Here is an 11,030-nt window from a genome sequence, read left to right on the forward strand (position 1 = left end):
TCATTCATTTAAAACCTACCAAACTGACATACCAATAGGCGTCTGTGTAATGTTTGTTTTGAATGCGAAATAAAAGTATGTTTACATTGTCTAATTTCCATTGTGATTTTCCATTCGAAAAATATCGACAGTTGTTAAATGGATTCATTTCTTACGTTCATACTAAATGATTGATAAAGTCCCAAAAATTGTACGATTCACTTACAATTAACCAAAAGAAAAATTATAAAGGAAAATATAATCAATACTTTATTCGTATTTTTTTTGTTATTGTTATTGATATAATGATAATAATACAAAAAAAGCGCAGTGTGTCGCATAATAAGTTTTAGTCCATCCTATTCGAAAAATAACAAATTCAAACTCAAACACAAAATATAAACCGACGAACAAATGTGAAAAATACAAATACATGCATAAATGTAATTAAAAAATCTCACAGTGTGACAATACCTTAACTCATATTTTAAGTTATTTATGCTGTGCCCAATATGATAAACGATCTGGCAAACCAACCAGAGGCGCATGTAAATTTCAAATTCCCGTGAAATTTGAAAATTTAATTCCTGAGTATATTCCGAAACCGAATTTTTCAAATTTCAACTTTATGGATATTAAACAAAGAAACACAGATTTTCAAACAAAGTGCGTGGATGTACAAACAATTCCAAAAGTATATTTATTTTTTTCCGAATTCTATCATTTTTGTAGCACCTAACTTAAAATAATGATAATTTCCTGCTAGTATGTAGTTTTCTTAGTGAAGAAAAATATTTTTTCTACGACTATTGACAAAAATTGAGGGGATTGTTGTGTTTATTTGGTACATAATAAATGTACAGAGCTTGCTCGTATATTTCTAAAACCTCTCTATTTCTGGGCTATCTACAACAGACCAAGAACAATCCAAATTTTAGAAAAAAGAATATAAGGCAATCGCCGATTTGAATTGACACTGCACTACACATACGCAGCCATTCATACCTAATTGCTAAGAATCGTCGAAAAGTGTATTCTAAGTCAATATGCAGGAAAGAAAAACTAAAGATTTATTTCTATAATTTTTGCTGCGTGTTAAGTAATTTATACTCTTCGTTGTCATTGCCCTCGCTATGGCTATAGTGCATTTATTGCTTTGACGTTTTAAGAATTTTACACTACCTTAACCGCGGACCTTCGCAGGACCGTGGTAAAACCAATCCCAACAGATGCAGTAGGTAGGTCTTGCCTGAGATGGACAGTAACGTTTATTTGGCGAAACTTGATTTTTTTTTAACGTAAATGGACCGTTTTAAATTTAATTAAGCATTGATGCTGCTGGGTATCTTCGTGTACATAGAAACGTTTATTTTAACATCAGCTGATGTGTATCTTTCGTAACAGTTTAATCTCGGAGGTATTTGAATGTGATCCTTCCAGTAAGTACGTATTTTCGAGCTTTGACCATGCGAGGCTTTTTTCACTAATTAGTCCGAAGGGTAAGTACCTGTACTCTATTTATCGTCCAGGTAAGTTTGAAAATAATCATACTTGTCTTGTGTGCCTGTCGATTGACAACATCCTTCTTCAAAATAAATATTCTTCATGCTGCGTCCAAAAATGGTTGGGTGGATCAAAGATTCAAGTGTCAGCTATCGCACAATACTGTTATTGTGTTGGATAATATCTCGTATCATTCAGCCCAAATTAGAAAAATTCCAAATTCTTCTTCAAATAACGAAGAAATTAAAGAAGTTCTGTATTTTGAAGAGTGCTACACGAGAAAACGGGAATTATTGAAAACTAACTGACCTAGCAAACTTCGTACTGAACTGAGGTAGCTTTTACTTGATGAAAATCCATTTATCAAAATAAATAAGGACTAAAAGTTGAGATTTTCCCGAAATTATATATTTTGATATGACAATTGTTTTGACAACACCAAATGTAACATTTGATAAAGACACGGTGTTGTCAAAACAATTGTCATGTCAAAAAATATAATTTCGGGAAAATCTCAACTTTTAGTTCTTATTTATTTTGACTTCGTACTGTCTCAATCGATAAATAAAAGACCTAAACCTTTGTATAAAATAACCTTAAATGAAACAAGACGAATCCGTATTATATGTGGTTGCTGTTGTTGTGTTTGATGTGCACGAACTCGATGCATTCTACGCCTATCTACTTCATTGTCACTTGCTAAATAACGCAACTCTGACATCTGTGAGGTCGCTCTTCTCAAATTTGATTGACTGTGACGACCTAAGTCAGGTCGTCTTCTCCTCAACATCGTAAATTGTAATTAATCAAAGTGAGAAAATTTCTCGCTCACTCAGCAGTAAATATAAAAAAAAGAGCGCATTACTTGGAATGTCACTATCACAAAGGATCACCAAAGTAAAGAAAGTTCTACAATATCGTAATACATTTTTACGTGTTCTGAAGTGTGATAGGATAGATTGACATGTTAGTTGGTTGTCAAATCTAATGTCAAATATTATGCTTGCGTTCAGAAATTTAATTTGTGACAAAACTTAATATTAACTAAACTAATCCGATAGATTAACAACTGAAGTTAGATCAAATTAAGTTTAATGAAGCCAACTAAATTGAAAATCAGTAATACCAACGATCTATTACATTTCGTGACTATACAATTTGATCGCATTCGCGATATTATCACTTTTATTTGAGTTTTAGAACGCGATATTAGATCCTCCAATCCGCACGCAAAGACTATTTTGATAGATATTATTGAATATGGACTTTGTGCAGCGGTAATAAATAAAAAATTGACTCTTTGAAGTAGGGCTGTTTTTAGAGTTTTCCCGGCAATTATTATAATTTCCCTCACCTGGCTTGTACCACCACCACTCAGACCCATAGTATTCTGTACCCAGTCTCCTTTCGAAAACCTTTCTATGTTTCTTAAAGAATAATACAGAACATCACAAACAAAAATCAGTACTATATTAAGAATTCTTTTGACTTTAAAAACAAAATTTAAAATGTTTATATACCTGACAATTACGTTCTGATATCTTTAGGCGTTGTTTCTATATACACCAATATTCCAATTACCCTAGCTAAAGACATTATTAGAAAAAAAATGGCAGAAAATAGAAAAATGCACAGATATACCTTTGGAAGATTTCCTTCAAGCTGTTGAATTAACTTTAAGCTCAACCTACTTCCTATTTAATGATAAATACTACAGACCAATCGACGGTTGTGCCATGGGTTCATCAATTTTGAGCGTTAGAGCACAATTAGCGTTAGACGATCTAGAAGAATCAGTATTGAGTGATTTTGACTTTCACATTCCTTTGTTCTATCGTTACGTCGACGATTGTGTAAGTGCAATCCCAAAAGGCGAAACCGATCATATTTTAGAGAAATTTAACGCCTAAAACAATAAACTCCAATTTACAATAGAAACTGAAAAAGACAACGCTATTAACTTCTTGGACCTAACATTATACCATGGCAAATACCAAATTAAAACCAAATGGTATACCAAAGATACGTGGTCGTCTAAATATGTCAATTTCAAATCCCAACATCCCACAACACAGAAAACATCAGTAATTATAGGCCTAGCCGATAGGGCAATTAAACTATCCGACCCTGAACACAGGAAACAAGCCATTGAAAAGGCAAAACAAGCCCTAAAGTCAAACTCTTACCCCGATGAACTCATAAACATGACTTTTAAAAGACGAATCCACAAATTTTGCAATCAAAATATCGCAAAAATAAACAATACCGATACGAAGAAAAATTATGTACCATTCCCATATATCAATGGACTATCTGAGAGTCTAAATAATTTATTTAAAAAACATGACATAACAGTGGCACATAAGGGACATAATCTACTAAAAAGCAATTTTAGCAAATTAAAGGCCAAGATTCCCGAAAATAAACAAAGCCATGTAGTGTATCAAATCTCGTGTAAAAACAGCGATGGTGTCTAAATTGGACAAACAAGCCAATATTTAAAGAGTCGTATAGATGGTCATAAATATGACAAAAAAAAACAGTCCTTTCCAACCACGCCACAAAGAATGGACATTCATTTGATTTTCAAAAAACAAAAATCTTACGTATTAAAAACCATTCCAAACGACGAGAATTCTACGAAATGATCGAAATTCAAAAAAATAGCAACGCCGTAAACTCGAAGACAGACACGAAGAATCTCAATAAAGTTTACCATGACTTAATTAGATAAATGTAAAAAAACAACAACTTCAAATAAAAAGCAAACCAAAAAAAAAAAAAATAACAATGCAATGAAAAGAGGCGCACTTCCTCGCCTATCAGTGTCATTTTTAAACTGTTGTTCGTCAAATATACAATTGGGTACCTGTCCGTATATATATTTTAACCAAAAGACAAATCATTTTCGCTTAATGTACGTTCTATTATACAATTTTTTTTAATGTATTTTGTGTTTCACCTCTAATATCATACTATTCATATGTATTACGCTTTTATGTCCATTACCTTTATTTATTTTGTCCATTTTACTTTTATGAAAGTGTAAAAACAACAACAAAAAACATATAATCGCTGTCACTTAAAAAATAATTTTGTAGATGACCAGAATGTTCTGATGAAGGTCGAAATGACCGAAAAAGGTCCAAAGAAAACCAACCAAAAACTTTATATATATATATATATATATATATATATATATATATATATATATATATATATATATATATATATATATATATATATATATATATATATATATATATATATAGCTCGTGCTCCGAAAACACTTCGAACACTCGTGTGTGTGTTCGAAGTGTTTTCGGAGCGCGAGCATTGAAGATGACAAGTGAGATTTTGGCGAAACGTCTGCAGGATTCCAGTCGGAGTTCAACAAGCGAACGGATGATATCCCGGAATATAGTGTCATCACATTTTTCCATCCGTGAATCAATACGTGAAAAAAAAAAAAAAAAAAATATATATATATATATATATATATATATATATATATATATATATATATATATATATATATATATATATATACAGTGAATCCAATGAAAGGAGAAAATATTTATCGAGAACGATTAGTGGCGGAGACGATCATTGAACTAGGTGACGACGGTACCTATAGTGACGATTTTTTAAGTGACTGATCTGATATATTTAACATTTTTTAATTAATATTGATACTTTGTACTAATTTTTTTATGTACAAGAATTGCTTGGCGAAAAAGTTTGAAACCGATACTTCTATCCCGCTTGTTAGTGTAGATAGATAAATTCCTAGGACGGTCCTGGTAAGTGTGTTCTGTAAGGGGCTGCGGTTTTGGAGTAATAAACAATAGGCGAAGTTAATCACGGGGTCGGTTGTAAAAGCACTATATTTGTGGTCTAAGTATAATAGTTTTTATTTTTCTAGGTGGTCTTGGTCCAGCGACTGTAGAAACATGATTATATTTACCAGTTAATACAAATGAAACATATACTAATAAAAGTGTATTGAAAAACATCTACTGATTTATTCAGTTTTGGTCAAGTTAGTTCAATTAGAATGCGTACCATTATATAACCACCGTGGCGCGATGGCACGGCGGTTCTCGGAACTCACCTCTCGAAAAAATATTTAATTTTAATTAATACACTCGTTTTTCTCGAAAAATATTACTCCCGATAGCGATCGGCGATATTTTAAAAATTGTTAACGGTCCGAGACGCGGTCATTTTTTGGGGACAGATGGTTTAATATATTGTCGATCCGTAACAATATCTTTACCGGCCGTAAAGCCGCGGGAGATCCCGAACTAGGTGCTGGGAGAGTTTTTTTTGTGTTCGCTTTCGAGACACCGGCTATAATTTTAATGTTTAAGGCGCACTTTGATTTTTAATTGTCTCAATATGGAGAACCCGCTTCGAAACTGTTATTCGGGCAGTCTCCAAACTGTCCTGCCCAAACTTGTCCGTCGTAATTTTACGGAGCGTGCCTAAAGTATTTACATTTCAAGGAAATCACTACAATAATGTTAAATCACTAAAATCATCATCTTTACTCAGATAACCCACGAATCTGTCTCTCGTTTTTTGAATATGAATTAACTCTGATTTAAAAAGGTTTTACAATTGTGTCATGTTGAAGCTTAACCCTAATAACTCATCAGCGGTTATTATTTAAAAACTGCACTCAATTCCTTATTACTCAATAACTAACAGCAGCATGAATTTCATTACATTGCATTCAGAGCCCAAGTTTAGACAGCACATTAACTAGTAAAATAAAGCTTGCATACAGTAATCAACTACCTTTCGCAAGACACTAAGAAGCTAATTTAATCTCAATTGACCACTGTCGCACTGTTTTATGATGTTTTATGTATCGTATACAAAAAATTTAAAACTCGTGCCTAAGAGGAGCATACGAAATTCGTTGTAGAAACCATATTCTACCATAACTCAGGAGGTCAACCATGTTTAGTAGATAAAAACTCGATGGCTTACTATTTTATTGTAAAATTATGTAAAGTATTCAATTATTCATCAAAATTAATGTTGTTCCTTTCCAAGTAATTCCCCCACCATCCCCCCCCCTCCCAGATATAATACACTTGTACCAAGGATTTTGCCAATCCTCGAAGCAACTCTGGGAAGTACTTTCTTGTGAATCCTTCAGATCTTTCAGCGATTTTTTTTATCTCCTCAATCGTTCCAAACCTACTTCCTTTCATACGTTTATTGAGTTTTGGAATTAGGAGAAAGTCGCAGGGAGCCATATCCGGTGAATATGGTGGATAAGGCATGATTGTGGTTTTGTTTTTGGCCAAAAAGTTAAACACAAGCAACGATGAGTAAGCAAGAACATTGTCGTGGTTTAAAATCCATGATTTTTTTTCCACAATTGCAGAAGTTTTCTTCGCATTACGTCTATTTGATCGAACTTGACGTGTTTTTTCAGTCTTGGCGATTCTAGGTTCTTCCATTGGGCTTTGGTTTCTAAGTCATAACCATATACCCATAATTCTTTACCAGTTTTTGATCATTCAAAATTAAGCAGTTTCGAAATACATTTTGCTGCTACTCGTTTTATGCCCAATATTTCATGGCACAAGACGATAGAGATGCCGACGTCTTCAGCCAGTTCTCTAATAGTGATTCGACGATTTTTCAACACCATTTGTTTCACTGCTGGAGTGTCCAAAGCTAGATTCGTCTTCGCCATCTTCTCAGCCATCTCGGAACAATTCATTAGTGGACTGCCCTGAGTTGCTGAGCCAGCCTAACTTTCATGTTCCTTCAAGGACTGTAGGGGAATCACCTGTATTTCACCTAGTGACTCCAAAAACCAATTTTTTTATTACTAGTACTATGATCTAGTAATATTATTAACACTTTGCCGAAGTGGAACATTATTTAATCATAATCATACCAATTTTTTTCTACCCCGCTTTTCATTTAAAAAGAAGAGCTTTGTTTATTTTGTACCTGCTGAATAATTTCTCGATCTTCCTGGGACAAGGGGCTAATAATCCTTTTAATCCCTTAATCTTTGTGCCTCCCAATAGGGCAATAAATAATTTCTAGGGTACCGTTCCGAATAATTTGAATACCTTTGGTGGGCGAATTATTACTTGCGGCTTACCAAATTTCACCGCATTGTTGAAAATTAAACGGCTTCCAAGAAAAGTTGAAAACTGCAGAAGGCAATAGACAAAAGTGTCCCAGATTAAAGTAAGTTATTTGACAGTGAGAACTATGGAAGAAGGAAATACTGTCGAATGTGGTATGTTTTAAAATTTAGATAATACCAAAAACAGACAACAGTGGGCAGAAGACTTCCAAAACGGCGACAATCAAAAAACTTTAGAGTTTTCATCACCGGAAGTAAATATTGGTTGAGTTTGTTGCGATGGTTATAAAATATAATCTGCGAACAATTCTTTAATAAAAAGAAACATTGAAAAAGGGTTGGACGGTGACCCGAAACATCAAAATCACAGCGCCTAAGATTGCCAGAGGTACTTTGAAGGTAGGCCGTGTTTCTCTAAAACGCCCGCTTAGAAGAAAGAAGAGGAAGAATTGGATTAAAAAATATCAGGATCTGAATATAAAAAAACAATAAGGTATACCTCAATGATTCAGATCGTCAGGAGGTTTCTAAAAATGGCATTAACATCAACAATTGGAGGGAAGCTATAGTAGACAGAGGTCAATAGAAGAAGATCGTCTTACCCACAAACCCCCTGGAGAAATAAAGAAAAACTGAATAAAAAGTCTTGGGCCTTTTGAGGAAATTCATCGAAAAACCAGATAAACTTAAATAAATATGACGAAAAGATATCTTGTCGACTCCAAATAGTGATAACCAAGATTTTGGAGACAAATCTGCCTTCCAAACCAATATGGTATGAATATCAACAACTGGAGAGGGATCAACGGAGGAAGATAACATAAACCTATAGAACACTACTAGAAGAAAGGAGAGGAAGAATTTAATATGGATTAATACTACAATTCAAATATAATAAAAACAATAAAATGTGTTTAAGATGGCCAGAAAACGTCTATATACCCCCTTAGCTGAAAGACCTAGTATAGCATGAGGCAATGGAGAAAAGGCTATAGAGGAGGGCCTTCTTTCCTCCAAAAACCCACGTTAGTAGTAGTAACTTGAAGAAAGTAGGAAGAGTTGGCACTCTAATTAATATACAGCAACAGAGTCTTGGCCAAAAAGAATGAAGTATTAAAAGGAGCTTATATAAATCGTTTAAACGGCCTAAAAACAAATAAGACGCATATATATCGATATAGTTCGAGCCGTTGAAATTTATACGCTGAAAGCTACAAACGAGAATATGCAAAGCTGCGTGAAATATGTGTGGTTTGCACGCATTCGGTACTATACGGCTAGAAAATTGAAGTACCACGCAAAGGCTTTACGTTATTGCGAGAGCGTCTGGTTTATTGCGTTTGACCCCTCGTCGATATATCGATCGAAAGTCGCGGGATTCAGTTAACGAGTTCTCGCAGGTGCGAATCCGTTCGGAATGCGGGGGAAGAGAGCGAACTCATTCGACCACGATCGAAAATTAAACGGTGGATAGATGGCGGTCGTAGAAGCTACACTACGGTAAAACAGCAAAGAAAATTGACAACAGGCAAATATTTACTTCCATCTGAAAAGCTATACAGCTATTATATAGATAAAATACAAGGCGTCCATTTATAAAATGTGACATTTAACCGCTCATAACTCGAAAAGGCGAAATGATTGAAATGAATGAATTACTTAAACGTTCTTAAGAAAAATATGGAAATAAATATATTGTAATAAATGTTATTATTGAAACAAATCTACTATTTACAATACAACTCACTTGTAAATTTTAGTCATCATAGTGGAGTGGAGAAGAATTATGCAGTGTTTTCTAGCATGTTATCAGCTTCCAACATTCTGTCTTCTATTTCAATCACATATTTTACTCAATTTTTTCCAATTCACTATCAATACGATTTATTTCAACGTAACTCTCCATTTAAAAATTCATTTCCTTTAAAGTTTTTCACAGTTTCTTCTGACCCATGGGTGGAATGCACATCACACTAATTTTGTCTCGTCCGCCGATTAGTCTCTTTTGGCATTAAGTATCCAATCCACACAGCATATCTTCTTAGATATTTTTACTTCCGAATATTGAAGTTGGTCATTTGTAAAAAAAAATAATTATAGGTATATTCTGAGAATATATTGAAATATTCCCGTGGATATGGACTGAAATATTAATTTCCCGAGAAAATGAAATATAATTAAAAAAAAAACGTAATTATCAATTTGTTTGGCTGTTGTTGAAAATACCGATTTTTTAAAGTCGGCATCTTTCACTATTCGATATTAATCACTTTTAACTCTATAACATTTTTAAGGATTGTTAACAGATTACTAAAACAATGTTATACATTTTTAAATACCATGCATATTATAAATTTCAAAAAATTCTATGAAAAGACATTTGTAAAATATCCAATATGTATTATTAAGTGTTTATCTCATACAGATTTTGAATGTTTGGTATTTAAAATGTAAAATATTAGTAATATTTAATATGAAAGTTGTGAAATAAGTTTTAATAATATTAACAACGGTTTTTATTTTTAAATAATAATAATTCAGATACCTACAATTAAAATTTTATATATTAACATTCACTAATTCAAAAAATATACCTACGCTCTATTAAAAAAATATATAACACTGGTTTACCGCAATTGTGCAATATTGTTTCAATTATTGAATTCCGTGCCGTTACTACACAACTCAGCTTTGAAGCTTAAAACTGTTAAATTTTGCATGGATGGTCAATTAACCAATATCCCTGATAGGTAAACCAATAAAAACAACAAAGATTGTCAGAATCAACAAATAAGTTTAGATGTTATCTGTGTAAAGAAGATAATTTAACCTATATAATTTTATAGATAAATAGGCGAGTGTTAGCAGTCTCCGTGATGGTTTCCTATAACGGTAAGTAAGCCAAATAGCCTTATGCAGTCTTATCTTTAAAAATACTTGTCCGAAAGTATAAAGAATCACCATTAACATTAGGTCAAAAATGAAGACATTGGAAATGTTAAGTTATTTACAAAAGAACTTGAGACATATTATCTTGAAGGTAAGTTGTTATTTCTTTGACGTTATTTAATAAAAAATATCATATTTTGATGTCACAGTGTATTGTGTGTCACGGCTTATTTGTGTTCTATTATTTTTATAAATAAATTCGTGGTTAGCACATAATTAAAAATGTTATAAATTAATTATATTAGCTCGAAGGCGGTTGTCAAACAACCTGCATCTTTTTATTCTGGACCCAAGCCCCTGCAAACTCAAAATTGTTAAATTTTTTAAATTTTGAAAAAGGTAAGGCAATTGATGATATAAGTACGAACTATAGTTAAAAAAGAAAGCTGAAATCCCACCCAGTGTCCTGTGATTGTGTGCAAAGACACACTTGTAAGTTATTAAGCAAGAGGCACTCGTTCAATCATCGTATAAC

Source organism: Cylas formicarius, unplaced genomic scaffold (assembly GCF_029955315.1).
Source record: "Cylas formicarius isolate icCylForm1 unplaced genomic scaffold, icCylForm1.1 PGA_scaffold_9__14_contigs__length_23061073, whole genome shotgun sequence".
NCBI lineage: Eukaryota > Metazoa > Arthropoda > Insecta > Coleoptera > Brentidae > Cylas > Cylas formicarius.